Genomic DNA, 24,431 nt, shown 5'->3' with positions numbered 1-24,431 from the left:
TCAGCCATACTCGAGCGACTGAATTCCAAGAATGTATATGGATGGCTGTGTTATCCCTAGGAATGCATGGCACTGTGTCTGAAAGGGATTGCTTGTGCTGGCACTGGCAAGCGTCTGAGGATAGCTGTTTTGGTTTTCCCTTTTTAATCACGACTGACTCCGAACCATTCTTTCATGAAATGAGCGTGCCCAGGTGGATGGACAGCACTGATCCTTCTCACCTCCCACTCTGCATTTCTTCAGCTGACTTTGACATCTCCAAATCCAGCCTGACAGCACGAGCCTGTTAGAGTCTTTGATAGGAGTACGCTATCATTTTGGTGAATGAGGGAATGGAAGTATAGGGTCCAGCCCTCAGTCAAATCAGAATTTCAAAGAAAATCATGACAGGTACAAGAACTGAGTGGAAAAATAATGGGCTAGTTGTGAATAACACAGTAAAAGAAAAAAGGAAAATTTCTTTTTGATTACTTGTAGGAAGCAAAGCAGGAAAAAAGACAAAAGTTTCTAGGAAAAATGTGGCCACGTGAGTAAAAGGTGTGTGCACCCCTCAGGCTGCTGTCAGAGACACATCTACAGCTGTCAGCGTTAGTGAAATGGCTAACGGGAAGCCCAAGGAGATTTGTACTACAAAAAGTCTGGAAACATGAGTATGTATATCATCTTTACCCAGAAAGAAAACCAGCAATTTTCAAATGTATATATAAAGAGAAAGAAAGTAAATGGAAACCTTTACACAGCCAGGTTTGTCAGTTCCATTTAAAATAAATGGCTTTAAAAATGGAGCACCAGACCCCTGAAAATGTTCCTGTACCTGTGCAGATTCTTCTCCAGCCCATCTGTGTTAGTATAATCCTCCGCTGAGCTTTACCTTCCTGTCACAAATCTCATTTTTCTCATGCATTTAGAGCAGCACCAATTCCACTAAGACGCACAGGAAGAAGAGTGTTAATGTAAATACGGGACTATGAAGCAGGAGACCTGGTTATTATGCTCTGCTCCTCTGGTGCTCCAGCAGAACACCACTTCCTGCCCCACAGGCTCCAGAAAGGCTGCACTCCTTGGCATCTGTGAAATCTTCAGACAATGTCATAGTGAAGGAAACCAAAGACAAGCAAAGAATTAGTATTCATTGTCACCAATCATCTTCAGCAGATTTTATCACTCTATTTATTTAGGGTTTTTTCCTTGCTTGAATTACTCTAAGTAGACCCTTTAACATTTCCTACATTGTTCAGCCTTTTCTATTCTTTTACTTTATCCCTGCAACTCCCCTAAAAAGGCGACCAAATTTAGTCTAAAATTTGTAATGGCCAAATTAACTGGCATTTCCAGGCTGCCTCAGCTGTCAATATCTGTGACAGCAGGAGATGTTTTGCCAGCACCACTTTCATGAAAAGATATATATATATATATATAGTGCCAGGAACAGTGTGGGAGCTGTTTCCCAAAAAAATGATGAAAGTCACTACTGACAGGAGAGTTATTCGCATACAGCATTTCTACAGTGTCGCAAGGGTGCATGGCAGACAAAGAAAAGGTGCTTTCCCAGAAAGTAAATGTTATAAAGCTGTTTAATTAATATGATGGCTTAGTAGGTGCCATTAAGCACCTCTTTAGGTTAATTTTAATCTCAGCAGGGGTGTAGATAAATAGGAATTAATCTTACACCTTCTTCCAGATAAAGCACCATTTTTATTAGATCAGAGGGGAACAGGCTTTTCCAGTCCTTGCATTTATGTGACTGCACTACAAGGTGACAAATTCTCTCTCCTTTAAGCCTTACAATAGCATTAAGCCCATTATTTAAAAAAAAAACAAAAAAACCCAACACCAATAAATAGTAGTTTACTCACACACTAAGAAATGTGAGAATCTGAGGCCAAACAGCCAAGCTGAAGGGCAGTGTGCATTTCTGGAGTGGAATTATATTTTTGACCACTCTTCTGCTCTTCGCCAAACCAGATCAGCTCCTTTTAACTTAAGTCCATAGCATGGAAGAAAGGACACAAGAAAATACAACTCATCCAAACGTCATGGTTCCAGTGAAACGCTCTTTCATAGCTAGCTGCCTCCAAAGACAGCTGTCTATATATGAAACAAAAGCCACATCTATGGCAATACTTCTACAGTTATGCTCTCAGCATTTCCTAAGTAGGCAAGCTTGACCTATTCCTGCTATTTCACAGTTAAAACCATATCTTTTAATAAATCCTACAGACTTTTCTTTTTTCACTATTTCTTAAATATGCAGAAACTAAGAGTTCACTTGCTTTTCTTAGAGACTGCCTTTCTAGCAAGGACACCTCTTTGGTATGACTTTGCACCAGTAACTGAGACAAACACACACATTAAAACACCTCAGCAACTGATTTTGACAGAAGTAAAATACCGCACTGGAAGTGCAAAGGAAACGCTGTGGTGTAACTACGTTACCTGACCTTACACACAGGCTGACAAGCAGATTTCCAGGGCTTCAAATTTACGCGTTAGTGTTCAGATACTTAAAAGTTTAAATATTTAAATCTGGATTTACTTGTTATCCTAAGCGGCCTCCTGCAGGTTTACAGGCCTAAGTTCTTCAGATCTGTCTAATTCTGGGCTGTCTTTGCATGATGCATTGCAGCAGGTTTTAGCAAATGCATTTCTTCCTGAGTTGTTGCAGCAACCTCAGCCTGGTCTGAAATCCAGTGCGTAGCTTGGACACTGCTCATCCTGGGAAATGCTAAGGATCTGGAGGGCCCAGACCTCCGTTTGATATCACTTGGATATGTAAGATAAAACACAAATTGAGAGATATGTCCTGTAGCACCTATTGCTTGGCATCTGCCTGCTCTCATCCCCAGCACCACAAGGAACTAAAAAAGTAAAAAAACAAACAAACAAACAAACAAAAACCCCCACAACCCACAAACCTAAAAACCTAGAAAATCTCATCTTTTAAAGAGGAATTCCTTTTTTATACCTCCAGCATCTCAAAATTATAATACAACAGTATGTCAAGACATCTTAATACATCAGAGAGAATCAAGAGTATATGGGACCAGTTTAAAAAGACATTCACTAAAAGACACAATGAAATGATAGGAATTTGTTTGTAACGATCAAAATAAAAAGAGGACAGGGATGAGAGCACAACTTAATACACATTATTAGCATCATCTACAGTCCCTGCCAGGCATAGTTCCACTGCATGGTTTCTCTGCTCACTTATTATCAGGCATTTTTGTGGTATGTAAGTGTTAGAACTACAGAGAACTTGTATTCCTTTCAACACTGCAGTGGGACAGGTTAGTACAGAAGATAACACTAGTGTTTAAAGTCCTGATGTGCACTTTCTGAAGGTGTACCTGCTGGGATAGGATGCTGTTTTCTGATCCTTACAGAAGACTCTTTGGCAGACCCATTCCCAGAAATTCTTTATTCATTCTTATTATAGAATATAATAGTGACAGAGTAGCACAGTGACAAAGTAGCCCCTGCTTACGTTCATACATCTTAGGACTGACCCTGAGCAATAAAATCCTGCATTGTTCTAGCTGCCTCTTTGGACTATGCACTGGTTTTCAGTTCGGTGATGTACTTGTTCATATTCACAAACTTCATTGTGCCTCGTGACATGACAATATTTGGGGGAAAAAGGGGGAAAGCTAATTCCACACCCCATCCAAAAGAGTCTTGTGTTTCTTTCTAAACGCAATAAAATCTTACTTTTTATACAGCAGCCAAAGATGCTATTGCCGAGCCACCCCTTCAGCCCAGCTTCATCCTTCAAAAACTCTTGAGCACCATTGAAAGAAACACTGAACTTGCACCTGAACGTGTACCATTTGGGTGTCTCTCTTCTTAGACTTCAATTTATATTCATCCCGTGTGAATGTCGTGCTGGTTGCCAGCAGGGTTACTGGGGATAGCTTATTTGTATTGGAGGGAAATGGCAGCTGAGAAAATGAAGACACAAGGCAGAAAGCTCTAAATGATTTTAGCATCATTTTAACTTCTCGAGTTGGCACTGCTGAAAAAAAGAAGTCTTCTTTTCCTCCTTTCCCACTTTATTCTGTAAGGCGGCAGACAGTTTGTGACAGAATCTGAACTGTGTAAATATCGGATCACTGAAATTCAGGACCTGCCTTCTCCAGCACATAGCTTTGTTTTTGACATTTGCAGGAGATCCAAAGGCTGAAAAAGCCTCTGGAAGCCTGGAACTGAACAGGGGCTTTGGGGGCTCTGAGCCTAAGCCGCCTGCGACTGCGAGAGAATCACCGTAACATTCCCACTGTAAATTCATCGTTAGCCATTCTAACATCTGTTGGGTAGTTTGCTCTTGCTACTGCCATTATAAAACCATTTGCAAAGCCAAAGTCTTTCAATCATTAAAAAATGTCTAATTTCCTACCTAAAGGTACTTGGGGCAAGTGGCTATTTACCTGCTCTCGAGGCAGTGTTACAATCTGTTCTACCTCAAATACTTTCTGTCATTCGCTGGTGTTTACTCCTCTCCCGCACAATTTCTTCGTGGCTATCAATATTAATATTTCTCTGACTTGACTTCACTAAGATGGACGATCCTAGCTCTCAGGGTTTTATTTTCTGGGTCCAGATTTTATGAGCCAAAGACAGATATCTATGCCATGAATTTTTGAGGTGGAATCAATTCCAGCTTTTCAACCTGAAATCTTCCAGACCAATTTGCTGAAGTGTAACACTATCTGGATGTCTCCTGGCGGCACCCAAGACCAACAGAATTGAAGAAATGCAATAATCTTCCCCTCTTTCCTCACAAAAAAATTAATATTAGGCAAATATTTCTAACAATGTATTGAAACAAGTGCTTGAATATTAGCTTTAAACCCAGGGGGAACCCAAAACCTTAGGGAGTTCCTTTAAAAATATTAATGGAGGAAAATAAGGAATTTTAATGAACACATGCTAAATATCTTACGACTTGGAGCACTTAAGATGCAATCGATCTCACCGCAGTGGTGACAAGTTAGGGAGCAGTGAGCATGGAGACTTATCATCCGATAAAAAGCTCAAAACAGAATTACATTCCGTGCTTGTCACCAAAGCACTAATACCGAGAGGGTGTGGGAAGGCGATTTACATACAAAATTGGAGCCACATAGCTAATGTACTCTGATTTTTCACTCAAACTGCATTTCACTGACAGAAGGATCTTTTTTCTGTAGCCACACGCTTAGAAAAATTGGGTGATTGTGTTCCTCATCCACTATTCCTTTTTCTATAGCACATAGCACTGGAGAATTATTTTGTGTTCTGCTGAAAATTGTAAGGTAGTCTAATGAAAATTGGCCAGCCCCTGTCTTCTCATCATTTCAAAACCCCTAAAAATTCATTTACAAAGTATGCAACTGGAAAGCTACATTGAATAATGTATAAAGAACACATTTCTTTGAATTTCATAGCCTTTTGATGGCAAAAAATTGACAGACTGAAGGATGTTATCTTGCCATGTAGCAAGTTAGATGAAGAGCTCCATAAAATATTCTTTCTTTCAAGCACATCCGTCTCCTGGAAGTGGATACCTGGGAGTGCAATTACGCTACCTTTTTTTTTTTATACACAGTTATTTGGTGATAATTATTTTTTTTTTCAGAAACCTTCTCCCGAATGTTAAACTGACTGCCTAGAATCAGCTCTTTCTTCTCTATCGTGTGCAGTCATTTCCTTGACGACTTTTAGCCGTTCCTGCCTGACAGGACAATGGGGTGATCTTCTAAACTCATAGGAGCTCTGCTGGCTTCCCCTTGGCGACTGCAATGCTCCATTGCAACAGCTCACCTGCATCTCCTGGGTGCTGGTCCCCGCAGCAAAGGGGTTTCCCACTGTCAAGGGCAAGGCCATGCCCAGGAGGCAAGGGAAGGTCTTCGCCTGTGGATAAGACCATGGATGCACGAGTGGCTGACATGCTGGACCAACCCTGCCTCCGCGAAGCACATGCACAAACTGAAGCAGAGGAAGTTCCATCTGAACAAGCTCCCTCTGAGGGTGACGGAGCACTGGCACAGGCTGCCCAGGGAGGTTGTGGAGTCTCCTTCTCTGGAGATATTCAAGACCCGCCTGGACATGGTCCTGTGCAGCCTGCTGTAGGTCACCCTGCTTCGGCAGGGGGGTTGGGCCGGGTGACCCACAGAGGTCCCTTCCAACCCCCAACATTCTGTGATTCTGTGCAACCAGCAGGCAGGCAAAGGGACAGGGAGTGCTTGTCCCAATGCAGCACCTGCAACTTAAGCAACTTTACTTTCTCATCCACTCAGTTGCTGTCCTCCCCCTCCCTCCCCTCCCAGCCACGTGGCAGGAAAATCAGTTCAGGATGAGTGCGCATCACTGCACGATTCATTCCACAATTTCAGGAAATTCCTCAACAGTCCTCTCTGCTAATAGGCATATTAGTACCTGTGCTTTATTCCCACCACAAAAATTAGTCAGAGTATACCATCTGTTTTCCCCCTTAGTCAGCAGCTAGTGTATAGCGCTATGTGCAAAAGCATCAGTGGGTTCTTTCAGGGTGCAGACATATTTTTAGTGATCATTTTGACTTTGTCATTTGTAGAAAAGTAGATTTCTCCCTTTTCAAGGATGATTGTTGTATTGTGCTTTTTCTGAGAAAGTGGAATTATTAATTTAACCCCTGCGGCAGTCTCGGTTAGAAAATGCACACTGCAGATGAGATATTTAATGTGCACAGCTGGTGTGACCATTTAAAAAAATTAGGGAGAAAATAGCTTCTTGGTTTTCAATTTCCTCCTCAAAAGAAAAAAAAAAAAAGGCACATTTTGTTCTGCTCTAATTAGTATGTGTGCCAGTGCATGACTTCCAAAGCAGGCAGATGCTTTGAATGAAGTGTAATGTAGATTTTCATTAATCTTCTTTGGCACAAGACTTTTCTTCTGCTATGTGCATGCAGGAAGTAATGACGAGAAAAGATGAGCAATCACAGGCAGTTCTAACCAACTTAAGCTGGCTTTTGTAAAGGGCAAGACAGGGTCATAAAGCAGTATGGTTACCTCAGTGTCTGGCATCTCGCAGGTTCTGGTTTTTCACTATAATGAAGGGTTTGGGGTAATTCCTTTTTAATACAAAATATCAAATTCAGATATGGGAACTCTAAAGAAATGAAGTACCAGTGTACTGAAAAAATGCATGCATTTCAATCAGTTACGTGACTTATGATCCAAGAGAAAACCACAGATATGTTTTCCTTACAGCAGGTAGAGAATTAAAAATTGTCCTTCCTGAAACAACTTTCCTATTTTAGAGGGAATAAGGAGAGTTCTCCCGTCTTGCTGGAAGTATCAATGAAAGCCTACCAATGAACAGTTCCAGAGAAAAGTTGGAATTACTTTCATCTTTTCCCACCTCAATTTAGAGATATTCTAGACTGCTTTAGATATGGCTAAGGAAGAAGAAAGTTTGGGGCAGAGACTGTGCATGTTTCCTCTTATTAAAGAGCCTAGCTGGGTTATTCTATCAAAGAGCCAGATTCCATGTTTGGTGAAAGTTGATGTGCCAAGATAAGACCTGAAGATGCTGTGGGGTCATTTGGCAGCAGCAGAAAGCGCTCTCTTGTCAGGCAAAGATTGACACAAAGAGTGAAGGTCAGATATAAACCACTCTTTAGAGATACTCTCTTAATTACAAGCACATACTGACAATGCGAGTTTTCTAGTGTTGTGTTCTTGCACTCAGCATGATTCAGTTAAAAAAAAAAAATCTCCTCCTTTTTGGGATTACTTTTCTGTAGCCTCTTCCATGTCTTTTCTTTTTCTTCCAAGAGACAGTTGCTGATGCCCTCTGTGCTCCTTCCCTTCACTTGAGCTTTGCAACTTGTGCTTTGCTACACTTGTAAGCATAGAGTTAACAGATTGCTGGTCTGTACACTACATCTGGGCATTAACTCCTAGATAGGAGTAACGGGTCCGGGAAGTTCATACTCCCTCAGAGACCTTGGCCTGGGCAAACACTGATGCTCAGCTGTTTGATTTCCACTTTCAGAAAAAGCTTTCTCATAAGTATAAGGTCAAAAACGTCGCTCCTCACCTGAAAGCCTCAACTTTGTCTTCAACAAGAAGCAGACCCCTAAACATGTTATGTGGGATAGCTCCAGGCTAAAGACGGCATGTTTGACATCTATGCATAAGAGAAATTAGAGAAAAAAGTTCCTGTAATAACAAAATCATTAATTACACAAATGGATTTCTATTTACAGTGCAAGTGAAATGATGACTTAAGAAGATTACAGAGCGACGTGCAGTGCAGAACGTTGCTTTCAGGAAGAGCACAAGCTGAAAACAGAACAAAAAGTGTGTGCCATCATCTGAGATAATACACAGGGGATACAAAAAGAAGTTCTGAAAATTGAGCAGAAGGAAAGGTATTTCTCTCTGGCCTCTTTAGAAACAGGCAAAACCATTAAGCAATGGTACAGGAACATTAATGTGCCCTGACCAAGCATTAAAATTAAAAAGGAGGAAAATGTGGATTTAATCTACTGTATTACCTTTTCCAAGAGACATGCAGAATAAACCACTTTTTTTCTAAAAACAACATGCATCTTAAATGGTGAATATTTCCAGGGAAAGAAATGAAAGCGACCGTGTTGGGAAAGGTACCTGATTTAGGATACAGGCATTACGATGCGGGGACGAGGCTAGATGTTAGCTTTCCTAGAAGTAGCAGAATTCAGAGATTTTATAGCATACCTTTCATTTTCACTTTGTAGACTAGAGTCGTTACAGCTTGGTTTTCAAGTATTAGTAAGTACTACTACCTTACTAAAGACACAGGGTCCCATTCTGCCCTCTGGTTTCCAGCCTTCTGCACAGGAACAACCTGCTTAGCGCTGACCAAACCGTCAGAGCCTCCCGTGAACACTCTCGTCCACGGGCACATGTCTCCATGATAAAACGTAGCGGGGCTCTTCAGCTTTTGCTTTTTCTTCAACATCAACTTCTAGAGACTAAGGATAGGCAAGCTGATAAAGGGAAGAAAACTGGCAAGCTGTCAGGCCTCAGATCTATTTCTGTATCCATTGGTCTAAAAATCTGAAAAGGATGCTACCTCTTGCCACTGGCTCGCCTTTTCTTTTTGTCTGGTACCCTTAGAAGAACAGAGCTCCCACAGCAATGCTGCCGCAGGGGCTGAAGCACCACTTATTGCTCAGATTTTGTATGCACGCCGGAGCCGGCGTTTTGGATTAACTCCACTGTCTTGTCAAACTCTTTAACGTACGCTGAAGTGAGGCTTTGTCAAATAAAGGTTTTAAATTGCAAAAAAAAATGTATGCACAAGTTAAAACAAAGTCCCTTGAAACCAGTGCTTCTTTTGTTCATTCAGACAGTAAAAATGATCGCACTGTACCTTGTACAGATTTGCATCGGTGTTATTGTATCACCTACTGTAAATCTGGCCTTGCTGGCATCAGGACACCATGGCAGAGCAGACGACAGTTTTGATCTCTGCCATTAAACATTCTGTTAATAGGCTCCAAGGGTTTTCTTTATAATTTTTCAGTAGGCAACATGATGTTAATCTATTAGTGGTTCATTTTCATGTGTATATCCGTATCTACATAGCTATGCATATAAAGTAATGATGAATTTGTCAATTCCATATACACAAAGTTAACATTACATTTAGATGCATAAATCAGCATAAACTCACCTGATTCTACCAAAATAAATAGACTACTCAGGCTCAGACAATGTAATATTTGAAGACCAAAAAAATAGCTCACAACTTTCCTGGAGGCACCTTCACTGAGATCAGTCGCTCTACTCAAAAATCAGTGAGATGCATTTCATAATTTAGGCACTGAAAACCACTGCCTAATAACAGTAGGTCCACGAATGTGTACTTTAGCTTTAAAACTATTTGTAGAGACTACTGATTCAGTAGATTATGCTGAAAAGGAACACACTGAGGCTAGATTTCCTCTGTACGTATCTTACCACACTAAAAATGATCTAACAAACTAATCAACGCAAGAGCAAATTATTTGGTTTAGTTAGATGTTTGAGCCTCCTATGCTGTTATATTTCACAAATAAATATAAAATTGAATGGGCATACCCTACCGTATATCTAAGAGGAAAAATCTTGCTATTAAGGCTAACTCTGTAAATGTGGAGTGCTTCATTGCCTCAGGTAAATAATAATTCTTTCGCTGCAGAAAAAAACCCACCCTACAAATAACCTTTGTTTCATAAAGAAAAAATTACATCAAACCTTACAGGTAAGGGAGAGATTCATGAGTTAAAAGCTTCAAGGCAGACAAATCAAGAAAGAAGCAGGGGGATGGGCAGGTTAAGGAGAACGCGATACTCAAAAGCGGACCGTCAGTCTGACAGCTTACCTCTTGCAGGAATATTTTGAATTATTTCAGTTGTCATTACCTTAAGGAAGTTTTCACTCTGATACATCAATATTAAATATTTTTAAAGATGAAAGTGCCAAAGAATCAGTCTTCGATTCTTCTTTTTTCCTCCACACAAAAGCAGCAGTCATTAAACAGACTGCTCATGGCTATCAAGAAATAAGCAAACCTGCCACGCTGTGACCTCAGAAGTGACTGACTACAGATGTCATTAATGTAACTCTAAACTGAGCTTTTAGAACAGCCACTTTGACCATTTATGTCTTCAAATATTTTGGCTACAAAGCCTCCTTAGGGTGCTCCATATATAAATATCGTTAACATGCCAAGAACAACAACCAGTCATAACTAAGCAAACAATTAAGATTATCCAAACTTCGACAACAACAAGACGACGACTTAGCACATCATATGTTCATTTATCTATATTTAAAATTCTGATAGGGAAAATTCTTTCAAAGACTCAACATTAGCTTCATTTTTAAAGTGGTATTTAGGCTATGCAGCAACATTCAGAGTGGCAAAGGGTGCACACTTAAGGGTGACATCATCAGAATAATGCTCAGTTCCAGTTCTAATAAATCATCTTCTCTGAAGAGTTCAATATTTCAATATCTAAGGGCTTTTCGCAAAAAAAAAAAAAAAAAAGTGGGGAGATTTAGCACCTGCGTGTTATTTGAATATTATTTTCCACCCAAGCTGAAGTGAAAGAGTTAAGGTATTTCTTAAGCTCCTGAAATGAAGCTGGGGCAGAACTTAAAAATAAACAGATGATAAAATAGCTCTCCTGAGAAGAAATGTGTGATTCGTTTGCTGAGCCCTGATCCTCCGGGACAGGAAGATCCTTTTTCGCACACCTTATGCAAGCTCAGCTCCTTTCTCCTGGGCTAAACAGATGTCACAGCTCAGCTGTGACAAAGAAAAGAGTTCTTGAGGAGCGATATCCCCAGAAAAAACAAAGAGGAGAGTCTGGAAAGCAGAGGGCAGCAGAACAAATGCAGCTGCCAGCGTTGTGACTGGGGGTAGGGCAGGCGTAAGGAAGCAATTTGGAAGGGAATCCTTGTCCTATGGGGGGAAAAAGAAACCCAGACAGGACATGGGATGACCTTAAATACAACTTTAGTAGGGTGAGCTGCTCAAGTCTACCTTCCCTAACAAAAGCTGATCCTTTTAGTGGTGGAGGGGACCGTGTCTGGGGCAGAATTCAGCCCAGCACAGACGAGGTGCTCCCCATAAGCATCCCAGGGCCAGATGGGAAACAGAGATTTGTGCTGGCATCAGACCACTCAATAACAGGAGGAAGAAAGGATTTATTGCCGTGGCTGCCAGTCACCACCTGAGTTTTGATCCCCTGAAAAAAAGCCAAGGCCACCTCGAGCCTGTCAAGAACGGTCCTAGTTCGAGTGTGGCAACAAGAGGTTTGAGAAAACACCCCCACCAGAAACCTGAGCGTGGAAATTTAAGAAAGCCGTAAGAAATCACACATATCCCACAGGTTTATAGTCTTGTTTCTGCAGTCATATCAGCTAGTAGAAACCCACTGATTTCAACAAAATCTTGATTTTGCAAACACTGAAAATGAACAGAAATCTGTGCTGTAAAAATGTTAAAAAAAAAAAAAAGAAAACTGACAGTTTTTATTACTCAGAGGTAATAAAGTTACAATTCAAGCATACGAAATGACAATTTATCAAAGCCCCAGCCGGAGAATTCATGACTTCTGGAATACAAACAGTAAAATCCTTAATGAGACAAGTACCACAGATAAAACCGCTGCTTCAGAAATACCCTAATCATCCACAGTCATCCAATTAATGATCTGGCAGGAATGTGAGCACATTTCCCCATTCAGCTCTACAGAAGAAAAATAAATATTTAATGTATGTAAATTCAGTCACTGACTGATCATTAAACATTACCCTAAAGAAACGGGAATATCTTAGAATATACTCACCCGTATTTTCTCAGCCTTTCTCCGCATCTTTGTGAGGATCAAGGAACAAAAGTAGGATTGAAATTAAGAGCTCCAAGTTTTCATATTGTCTACACCAGAGTACTGTAAATAACTATGCTTAAAATACAGTTTATGAGTGAGAAAAAAACCGCACGTGATGCTGAACACCCCTACATCTCCTGCAGGGTTTTCTGGGGAGCTAGGGAAAAACATTCTTCACTTCTCTCTCTAAAGTACAGTTTTCCTTCTCGGGGGAAAAGGACTTTTTCACTTTCATTGCCTTTGCCCCACACCTAAGCAAGGAGACATCACGAGCCATGGTGGGTTGAGAAAGCGCAGGGCCAGGCGACGCGCTGCCGGGCAGCTCTGCCTGCTCCCACCAGCAGCCCACCGCAGCCCGCCAGCGCGGGCTCCACGCCTGCCCCTGCCCCGGCACGGCGGGCTGCAGGTGGCCGAGCCGAAGGGCTAGCGGCTCAACGTCGCAGTACGTGTTCCCCCAGCTCCTCAGAACTGCCGATCTGTGCGTCAGCTCTGCTCCTCAGGAAGGGAGCTGTGCTATCTCCTTAGTAGCTTTCTGCTACAGAAATAATAAAGACGACTGTAACACCCCTTCAGCACGTACATGACTCCAAACGCTGAAGTTTTCAGGACGCTGGCTTCTCACATCAAGAACAATTTAAAAAAAATAGTATTCCTGGTGAAACAATAGGAAGCACAAAGACATGGTATCAGGAGGTTGCCACGTACTCCTGAAGCTGGTCCTACAACCACAAGCTGCTTTCACCATACCTCACTGCTCACCTTCGGAGCCTTCCTCCTGCCAGCTCCGCAGGAGTAGCTGCCATGAACGCTCTCTGCCAGCAGGTCCCATCATACTAAAAACCAAAGAAACAAAATTCTGTGCAGGTGAACTTAGAGTCTGATATTTTATTGATAATTTTGAATGGATACTACCTTCAACGATCATTAGGGTTTAAAGAAAAGTCACTCTCCTATATCAGGACATCCATGGTAAGCAGAGCACCATCTACCCCCGCTCCTACAGCAGCACTGTCAGGCGGAGCAGCCGCCCATCTCTTCTCAGCAGCAGCACCGCTGTTCTTCATGTTGCAGCAGCTCAGATACCTTCCTTACAACCCCAAAGGAATTTGCTACTTAAGGCACTTTTTGTTTCATGCGTAACATCCAGAGCACGATGAGCTTTCGATTAATCATATGGTGATTAATTACTTGCACTCTTCATGGTCTGAATTCAGCATAGCCATCAGCATCTCACAGCAGCATATTCCCAAGTTCTGAGGCTGGCCACTTACCTGTCACTACATGTATACGGACCCTATTCCTGTGCACATTCCTCACATGCTTAGAACATGTTCTTAGAGCACTTGTGCAAAAGTGGCAAAAGTCAGCCCATTAAGACATCGATACGCTGCAGTCAGCACCATGCAAGAAGAGATATTTTTAGCCTGTATTAAAATGTAACTGTACTTTCCACAAAAGCTATTGAATCAGGAGGCTGATCCAACAACATTTGTTATCAGATGATAAATACTTGTGGCTTACCTAGCCAGACAGTGTCTTATGAAAGCAAAGTTGCCTTATACACACAAACATCTGTGTTAGTCAATAACGTGAAATATACACCTTTCTACTCAGTATGGCTCATATGTTAAAGCAGAGACTTGTATGAGTGAAGACAATAATAAAATATGTGCAACTTAGACATGTAATACGTGAGAAATGGTATTTGTAGCTCAAGTCCAGCCATGGACAAATTCCCATTAGGGCGGCAGGTCCACGAGCACAGGATAACCGGCCAGTCCTTCCACGGAGCAGTGGACTGACGGCTCCAGGAAGAACAGAGATTTGTCCCTCTATAAACACGGCTGTGTCAGGTTGGACCCAAGACCATCGAGCCTGATAAATGACCTTTGACCACCCTCTGACAACGACGAATCGCCAAAAAAGAGAACCAGGATAAGGAAAATGTGTAGTGATTAAAATATCCTCCCAATCTCCAGCTGCTTGTGACTCAGCCCTACTCAGCCAGCGAAGGTATTGCAGCGTTCAGGTACAGAGCCTGTTCAAGTGCGGGTGGAACGCTCCCTTTTACAGGTTTCTGACTTTTGCTTTAATCCAAATGTTCTATCTGATTAGCATGCATTTAAATATGCATGGATACGTGCCTACACTCTTACCTTGTTGGGGGAGCTGAGGGGTGGCAGAGCGCAGGGCATCCTCTCCCATTAGTTTCTAGTAAGAAGTTACAATTATTGTGAATTACCTGTTAGAAGCAACTCTTCTTAGCATTGAAAAACAAAACCCCAAATGGAGGTTAACGAACACAATCCCGTTACAGCTATTGTCTGTATGAAATTTTAACAGAACCAATGTGGTGTACTTCATTCACGCTGTTTTCCTGGTTTAGGATTGCAGAGCTAGAGACCCTGTGTCCTCCTGAAGCTTTCAGGATCTTTATTTTACTTCTATGTAAAGCATCCCTGAGTCTTACACCGTGCCCCTTTCCCAGTCTATGCCTGTTCACTTGGTGCCATTTCCCAAAGATCTGATACAGTATTTGAGCGGAGATACTGCCAGTGTAATTTTAGAAGTTTCCCTGGTAACCGCTGCTGACATCTCTAACTCAGAATTTAAGACTACAGCTCTCTGTAACACCCTGCCACAGCAAGCTGCCGTGCATCAGCCGAGCTAAGGAGCCTCACAAACGACGATTCAACTGCTTCTGCTTTTCAGAGAGTGAAGATACCTATACAGACACTTCTTTTGCTTAAAGTAAGCTGCCCCCACCTTCCCCAGTCTGCAAGCAGGGAAAAGGCACAGATAAAACTCTCGGGAAGTGATTCAAAGAAGGAAAAGTGAGACTGGAAAGAGGTAGGTGCCAGCAAGAGAGCAGGTAAGAGACACGAGGGAAAGGGAAGAGCTAGAAGCGACAGCATTCAGGAGGCAACAGGAACTCCTGGAAGAAGTAGTGAGTTGGCAAGGAAGAACTGAAAACAAATTAAAGCAGTGAAGAAGACAAGGAGAAAGGGGGAAGTAGTATTCCTTTAATCTTCAATGGCTCCTTCCGTACATTTTTTGGAGGATGCTCACCTCCCTCTCCAGGTCTGGAAGGGAGGTAAAGTGAGAAGAGGGTCACCATGAGGTGTATTACTGGTCCCGTGTCCCTCAACGCTTTGTCTCTGGGCAATCTTTTGTCTGCAAAAGCCACAAAGTCTTCAGCTGCTTCTGTTGATGACTTGGGTCTAAACTAGCGAGGCGAATCCATCTCCCTGACTCCAGCCAAGTCACAGCCCAACGGCGCACCACAGACACCTCGCACCCCCTTCCAGCCAAACCAGAGGTCGGCATTTCCCACTCGCAGCCTTTTCCCTCGAGCTCCTCTCCTCTTCCCAGCACCCGCCGCCACCTTCCCGGCAGACATTCCCAACCGTGAGGTGGTTCCCCTCCTTTCTTTGTCCTTACAGCCAGCCAGGTCCCACCGACATCTTGCAAACTACTACACAAGTAATATCTTTCAGAAACAGTCCTCCCACAGCCATCTGAACCCTGCGTTCCCTTTCTCTGACCTTACTACTGTGAGCTTTTATTTTTTTTTTTATGGTCTGAGTTTATCCAGCATCTAGTACTTTGGCTTCCTGGTCCACGGTGGCTTCTTACCGGTATACGACCACAGGTAATGGTGAGACAGAGTGAGGAATGGATACCAAGAGACAGAAATAAAGAACTGGGGCAGGGGGGGAATTCACTATGAAGAGCGAATATCATCTTGTCTTCATTCTCCCATTTCCCTAGGTACATGGGTGCATATCAGAAGATTCCTCTAATAATATGTTTTCCTCCTCACCAAATATGATTCCTGTCACTCCTCAGGGACCGGAGTGCTCTGTATAAGCACACAGTGTCGAAAGGCACCAGATCAGGTGTCAGGAAACTTCCTAGGCACCACTGACCAGTGCCACCCACACGCTGGGTCCCATCCTTCCCCCCATCTTTTGCAGTCCAGTTCCAGTTTTTTTGACACAGAATTTCTCCCTCTATTTGTGCAATGCTTATCACTGCTGAAGCCCTGTTTTTCTTTTTGTAGCCTACAATAAGGAGAAAGTAAAAAGCAATAAATAATAACAATAATACAGCTAAGGGCAGTATAATTTAAGAAAAAGCTGGAAAATCCCTGTCAACTACCCTACGTTGTAGAGGAAAACCTATGAGCGTGGTGCTCATTGAGGTGAAAACAAAAATAGGCAACACAGAGATACAGGAAAGGGTAAATCTAGCTGTTTGGGCCCTTACTACAGCAACAACAACAACAAGAGGCAAAACTCAGCGCCAAGCAAGGACAGGGGGAAAGAGAAAAAAAAAAAAAAAAAAAGACAAGACTGTGTATAGACACAGCAGAGCAGGGTGAAGGAAAGAACCGGAGAGCTAGAAACCATGATGAACCAAAGGTGCTGAGATAAGGAAATCACACTGCCACAGCAGATATCGCAGGGAAGCGTGCTCCTGAAGGCAGAATTCACCCTAGGAAGGGTCAGAGATAGTTACTGCCAAAACAGGTTAGCTGTCGTTAGTGCTTGGGACCAATTAGTAAAAGCACTGTGATGGCTAACGTTTGGGGTTTTTCAAAAGCATTCAGAAAGCTTTTTCTCCTCGACCACTTGAAGCCCTTCATTGTCTTTGCATCCCAAGTTACTGATGGTTTCGACCACTACTCCGAGTACAGCAGGAGCACAGAACTGATTCTGCTCCACTGCTGCAGCGGAGCTCACACCAGCTCTTCCGACTGAGAAGCAGGCAATGTCTCCACGGATGAACATTCCCCCTCTAAAATTTCCAAGCCATGTACTACAGCAGCAAGCTTTCAACAGTCTTTCAGAATCTTTTAACACATTTTTTTCTTAGACGATGAGAAGGGAAAAAGTGCTTTCCGCTATTCTTACATCACTGCACCTTCTTTCCATCCTCCCCTTTATTTTCTAACTAACTGCTTTAACATGTTTGAGAAGCAGCAACGCATAAGAGTGCGACTTGCACTTTCACAGACATTCATGAATTTAGATTTGAATTACACTGCTCGTGCCATGCTGTGCAGACGCTGGGAGGAAACGAGGCCAGCACGTAGTAGTCACTGACAGAAAAGAAGAAATTGTTCTGTAACTGTACTGCCAGGTACAGTTGACAGGTCAGCATCTCCAATTTCTGGCTATCTATGTAGAGACACAAAAACCCTCAGCATAGCTACACTCCAATATTACATAAAATGAAACCCAAACAATTTCTCTCTTCCAGAAAATCTAGTCTCATCACCTGAACTGCATGTGATACATCTCCCATGGCTGCAAAACTGGAATCACACCACGAGCACGTGAAAAATCCAAGTTCTATTTTCTGCGATTCATATGCGATTGGACTTCCCTCTCTTTCCCCCTGCACTGGCCTAAACCCAGGTGTAACCTTGCGACACCCACCAGCCCCGGGCATCCGATGGCAGGCTAAGGGAGTGCAGGTTAGGACCTGAACCAAAAGAGATCTAAGCTAGACTGACCTTTGAACTCTGCTTGCAGATGTCTTCTGTGGAGTCTACGTTTAATCTTCCGAACAGAAGACACAATCCTGCAGCCTGGCAGTGGACCAGGAGGAATTTTGGCCTCTCCCCCAGGATAATACATAAACTTGCTACAGGCCTGAAATTCTGCCTTCTCCCTACCACAGACAGAAGAGAAGGTGCTCAGGGTGCCCAGGTCAGACCCCATCAGAAACCACCCATGAGGATGTTAAAGACCAAAGAACAAGTTTCCAGCCACAAAGTTTCTGCTCCATATTCTGCTGGGTGAAAGCTGGTGGAACAGCTCTGAAGTCTACCCTTCATCACCTGCACATTTCCAGAGTTCTCCAACCTTTTCTTACGGAGCCTGATGCTCCAGGCATCTCAAGATCATAAGTGTCTTCTTCCATACGCAGAGCTGTTACATGCTAAGCTTTTCCTTAGACCTTTCCTCACCCCTGCCCAACACATAGCCCACCTTCAGAAGCAGAGAAGCAGGCGGTGTGGGCACTCAAGAACGCAGCACAGCCAATCTCGCCACCACGCAGAGGGAGTCATGGCACAGCATCATCACACCCTGCGGCCTGTGCACAAAGCTGCACGCCAAGATCAGCCTAAGCGCTGCTGGCCTGAGGGTTCCTCCTCCTCATAGATCCACCAGTGGCTACACCGTGGAGAACCGACAAGCAAAAATCCATTTATGTTACAGTGAACCTAAAATGCAGCAGGGGCTTTCCTGTGCACATCGGGAAGTTATTTTTGCCATAAATCACTTGTGACTGAAGAGGCAGGGAAAGGGAGGGAAAGATTCAGAGCAGTGGGGTGAGGTTAGGCAGGTCGGTACAGACCATGCCCAGCCGTATCGCTAGGGCCCTGTACTGCTCCGCTGCCAGCCACCTCCGAACTCGCCGTCTCCCCAGGGAAAATCTGTTCGTGGCTTACCACTGGACTGGGGTGGAATCCTTAATTAACATTTGGAAATTATTTTTACATCCCCAAGTAACAGGTGCAATAGAAGTATGTAACATTATAAAAGAATAGCCTTTATATCTGAATTCCTTTAGTAGTTTAGAGAAAAAGGAACTGCTTACGGAATAATTTGCTCCTTGGTAAGCCCCTTCTTCACAGAAAATAATAAAAGACAATTTTAAATTTCATCTGTATTTTTGACCACAGAAACATTAAGGGGTATTTAGCTGAAACATTTTAAAGAATGCCAGAGTCCTTCCATTGTAGCTTTACCTTTACCGAAAACCATACAGAGGTCACGGCAAACGGTGTTCACGGCATCAGAAGACGACTTGTTAAAGTGCAAAACCCTTCTCAGAAATGGAGCTTCACAAAGCACTGTGCTTTGAAATTATATCCTCAGTTATGTTTTAGAAGTTGCAAGTTAACAGGCTTGCAGACAACAGGTCCTTCCAACCGGCAAAGCCTAAGGATAGGCAGATGTAAAATGACTCCGCACAGCAACCTGCGGAGATCAGACTACTGCTAGAAAGATGTTCCTGCGGGCACTGGGCTTTCTTCTTGCGCTACTTTTGAACCAAGAGCTAATGGGCTAGCTTTCTTGCATCCTTCCTTTATCACTAGATACAAGCAAATGGGAGACAATGACAAATGACATTCAACTTCGACATCTTTTTTATTATTAAATGGGTTCAGTGAATGCCTTCGGGGTTCCACGTTCTCCAGGGCAGATCTTTGCTTTACATCACCCCAAAATAAATCTGGAGCAGTGACAGTGAAGTCAGTGGAAATATCTGGGCATTGCACAGGCAATTTTGAGCAGAACCGGTTAAAACTGACCTAACGACAAGAAGGGACAAGCGGATATTTGACAATTAGTTACCGGGAGAGGGGAGCGCAGCAGTACGCACGCTCTCAAATAGGTGACGTTCCGATCAAATGTGGCTTTATCACATGCAAGCTGGAGGCTTTAAAGCATCTAACACTGAGCCTTAAACTACTGCCAAAAATATTTTCAAAACAGTTTTATACAAAAAAGTGCCTTTTCTGCCCTAAGATACTAGCTTGTATTTCCAATAAGCATATGTATATGAATACTAAATTACATTGCAAGTAGCATTTCAGTTTGGTGACAAGAGCCATGATCCAGGTAACCTGCTGCTAATCTCAGCTCAACTAAGCGATCTGCTGAGCTTAGTTGCTGTTCAGAGTTCACATCCATGAACATGGACATTTATTTCCTTTCCTCATGACATGCCTGGCTTATTTTTAAACTGCGAAACATGGAGAGGTAAAACATCGTCTGCTGCAATACACACATCGCCTGGGAAGGACCACTAATATTTCACATTAATGCTGCCTCACATTCACATACCAGAGCCTATTCTAAGCGAACTAAATGCGTCAATAATTGCCTTAAAGCCCTGCCTGACACCTTTGTGACCACCAGTCAACAGACCTGACTCCACCATTTGCTTCTAAAATTAAAGCATAGTATCTTCATTTCCAGGGCTTGCCCTTTGTGATACGTTCCTGGGCAGATTAAGAACTTTCAGATGAGAATGATGATGAGCAGATGAGTATTAAGTAATACTCAAGCCTTTACATGATGCACGTGTCCATCATAGTTTTGACCTGGAGAACTTCTGTAAATTTGCAGTTTCTTTTCATTCTGCCTTCAGTCTGCAATAGATTGGACAGACTAGTGCAAGGTTGATCAACCAAAGCCAGATAAATTATAATAAAATAGATTTTTAAAGTAAAATACTAGTTTTCCCTTCTCTTCACACATTCTCTTTCTGCGCACCCTTACACCTAGTACCTCTTGTCCTTTTTGGTAAGATACACCTTTCCCACAGAGTTAATTTTGGTCACCTACATTCCGCCAGCTCTGTGCCAGTTTTCAAGCTGTGACACATGAGGGTGTAGCCTTGACAGATCTGCCAACATACTGACCAACTTGGCATGACAGAAACATGAAACTCCAGTTAAGTACCAGTGACTCATCAGGACCCCAGTTCAGAACAAGCCCTTCGCTGGCAGCCAGGCCCACAGAGCAGCAGTTTGCTGAACCAAACCACCAGAATGCTCAATGGCACATCTAATAACCCTCCTCTCTAAACAGACATTAACCCCTGCTTTGGAAAAGTTCCCTGCTAACTCTGGGAGATAATCAACAAATTTATTTCTCAAAGCAAAGGTTTCAAAATACAAATGATTCTTCTTTCAAATCATTCTTTGATACTCGCTTTCGTTCTAAGACTTTCCATATTCCCCAAAATAAAAGCAGCTGTGCTTGGCTGGACCTCACCGCTCAGCTTGTCAGATGCTCACGCTGTAGCCGGTACGGACTGTACACTTTCAGGGCAAGAACTGAGGCTCTCTCTGCAGTCATACACTGCGATGCACGCAGCGATGGAATTAAATTATAATTACTACAGTGAAGCAACCCCCCCCAATGGGAAAACATTCTGGGAAACCAAACAAGCTGTCACGTCGGAAAGTTTCTTATTCCTTTATGTCAAGGAATTCAGGTAAATGTAAACCTGAACGTAGCCTAAAGTTTCATCCATCGTGGGCACACATCCAGTATCTTATCAGTTTTGTGGAACACAAAGTGTTTTCTTCCCTTGACAACAGCTCCTCACTGGTCTCTCTGCGTCAAATAAATCTCCAGAAAGGAAGATGAAGCATGCTGCTTAGCTTATATATAATTAAAAAGTCGCCAGGTTGACCTTACTTCAAAATGAACACTGAAAAAACATTTCCCTCATGGAAGGATTAAACATACTAAGATGGAGTCTGAAGACTCTTTCTTCTCCGTTTCTTAAAACATCCGTGCCATCCCGAGCAACTACTCTGCTCCCCGTAGGAAGGAGCTGCAGGGGACCCCCTGGGCACTCGCTCCTCTTGGAGCTGAGGTCCTTGGAAATGCACCAGAAAAGGTAACGTGCAAGTTTGGATTTCAACTTTACTAACTACCTATTTCATTTTATTTAAGGATTTATAAATATCTAGAAGTTTGCCAGCAAAGAAGCAAATGTTGTATCAATTGAGTTTCCCAAAACCTGCAATTGGATTTGACTCGATACCCACAAACCCACTTTTCTGAGTGCTGTAACATTGTTAACACAGAACAAAGCCAAGTGCTATAAAAACACCTGGGAAAGCCCAAGCACACTTTTTTCCAGCCTTGTACCACACCAGTGTTTGCAACACACGCCATTTTTCTTGATTTACCAAGAATTCCCAGTTGTTTCTGCCACTCAACAATTACTTGCTCGCGGCCAATTTTTCACTCTTTTCTGGACGACAGTCAGCAACATCCCCAGACTGCAACTTCGCTTCGTAGCCTCGGGCCCGGTACGAAACCATCGGATCGCTGCAGTCAGCCTTCAACGATCCGCGGGTACCAAGGAGCAGCAGGGCTTGGGAAAGGCTGCACAACTCTACAGAAAAACAAGCAAGTACATCTTCCAGAAGTGACATGAGGAAGGTCGTGGGTTTCTCACACAGGGCGATTAGCAAGGCACTCCAGGAGGGATTCAGCCACGGAGTGCCCTTTCCCGTTGCGGGCTTTATCTTGCACAAGGACAGGCACAAAGCAGAAAGTCTGTGCCTCTAATAACAGAGACGCTGCCAGGCATTCCCTCTTACTTTTTCAACCAAACTAAACAAGCTAGGAAAACCCAAAGGGAGTGGCAGAGGAGCTCTCCCAACCACGTCTGCTGCGCATACCAGTCACCAGAACCTGCGGAAGAGCTGACTTGAAAAACAGCCTTGCAACGTAAGAGTGGAACCGAACCAGCGAGCGCCTTTACAAAGGAGAGGTGGAAAGTTTACTCTATTATTTTGACACACAGAAAAATGCTGGGAGCTTTACTCCTGCGATCCAACAGCTGGACGCTCTTCTAAAAGCCACCTCTCCTTGGAAAAGCTGTCTGGTTTGGTGTGCCAAGGATCGGACTGCAGATGCCTGGGAAAGGCTATCCTGCTGGACTTTTCTTTGTCTTTCTCTGCAGCCATAAAACGCATTCTGCCTCTAGATAAATTTCATCTCCTCAAATCCTAATCATGTTCTGCATTCTCTGTGGCACGATGGTGTATTTCTGGGTCGTTTCTATACAACTCTGAAGGACCAACCCGGATTCATTAATGCAGGGGGGCAGAGTGGGGATGGGTACTCTGTATTTACATTCATAGCAAGGAATGGCTGATTACCAGCTCAGATTGTAGGACTCTACTTGCTCCAGTACTAAACATCTACAACACAGCAGAGGAGAACAGTAAAACTAGTGCAGGGAAATGGTATACAATTCAATAGAAGTTACACGCTCCTAACTCTAGAAACAGACCACCAACATATTCAACAAACAGGTTTAGCCATTCTGCACAGTCTTTAACAGCACTCTGTAGAGAAATGCATTTCCTAGATAAACACATTTTAAAAAAAAATAACATTAATTCTATTCTGACAATTTTTGTGTGTTTGTTTTTAAGTAGAAAATAGAACTGTTACATATTCATTAGACACGGAACAACTCTAAGTGTTGTGCCACACCATTAATATTTATTTTACTCTGTCTTTTTTTTCCACCTGTAAAAAGAAATACAATTTTTCAATCTATCAGTCTGCATTACTAAATTAAAAAGGACAAAAAACATGATAAGTGAAAATGAAACACATAAGGCCTTAATACAGTGAGTAGTAATCTATGTAATTTAGTAAAATGGGGCAGGAGTCCTCTCACTGAGATAAAGAGAAACAAGCGCATGCCTTAAGCTAGCTGTGTAGCCATACTCCTCACTGGCATTTTCCACCGACTCTTCCTAGGAGGGAGGAGTGCTGGAACATTACTGTCCCCTGTTGCCCACTCTATCTCTTACTGGGCGTTAGTGAGCAACACGCCGAGACGTAAGGTCTTCTAACACAGCCCAGTTTATGTGCACAAAATTTGCACCACCAACACCTTCCACGCCAGTCTATGAACAGGGCAGACGAGGCGGATACACCGTTCCTTCTGCTAGCGCTGCTGGGGGTAGAGCACAGTGCAAGGAAACCTTAACCAATAAATACAGAAGTTAAAGCCTGGAATCTATGTATGAGCAGCAGCTGGGTGAAATTAATCACCTGCACAAGAAATCAACAGTCTGCCAGTGCCCTTTGTCAAATTAGAGTATAAAGTAAGACGAAACTGTACACAAAGCACTGCAGCAAAGCAGCAGCTAGGTTTAATGCGGCCTGGATCACATTTTACCGAAAAGAGCAATCTGCATAGCAAAGATTAGAGAGAACTAATCATGTTTTCTAAATACATTTAGTGTTTGTACACAATGTTCCATGTACACTGGAAACGCACGCTATGTACCTGCAGAACCTGAAACAGTTTTGTTGACCGGTAGGGAAGCCAGCTGCAGGAAGCGATTGAATATGAATGTACCACCCACAAAAGCAGAAGCTATGCTAAGGATTTACAGCAATTCAATATAAGCAAAACAAAACACTGCCTTTTGAAGGGCATCATAGAAGACTACCTTTTCAACTGCTGA

The 24,431-nt window shown here is 42.9% G+C and overlaps 1 protein-coding gene across 1 annotated transcript in view; it reads right to left on the bottom strand.

Moving 5' to 3' along the window:
- The window catches only part of ATRNL1 (attractin like 1), a 585,672-nt gene extending 573,225 nt beyond the window's left edge, over positions 1-12,447 (bottom strand). Inside the window, exon 1 of the mRNA XM_075423811.1 lies at positions 12,350-12,447. The gene's annotated coding sequence lies outside the window, so the exon portion shown is untranslated. The remainder of the gene's footprint in view (positions 1-12,349) is intronic.
- Positions 12,448-24,431: the final 11,984 nt, after the last annotated feature.

Source organism: Opisthocomus hoazin, chromosome 6 (genome assembly GCF_030867145.1).
Source record: "Opisthocomus hoazin isolate bOpiHoa1 chromosome 6, bOpiHoa1.hap1, whole genome shotgun sequence".
NCBI classification, from domain to species: Eukaryota; Metazoa; Chordata; class Aves; order Opisthocomiformes; family Opisthocomidae; genus Opisthocomus; species Opisthocomus hoazin.
Note: the sequence above shows the minus strand (reverse complement) of the source record. Positions and strands in the feature narration are given on the sequence as shown.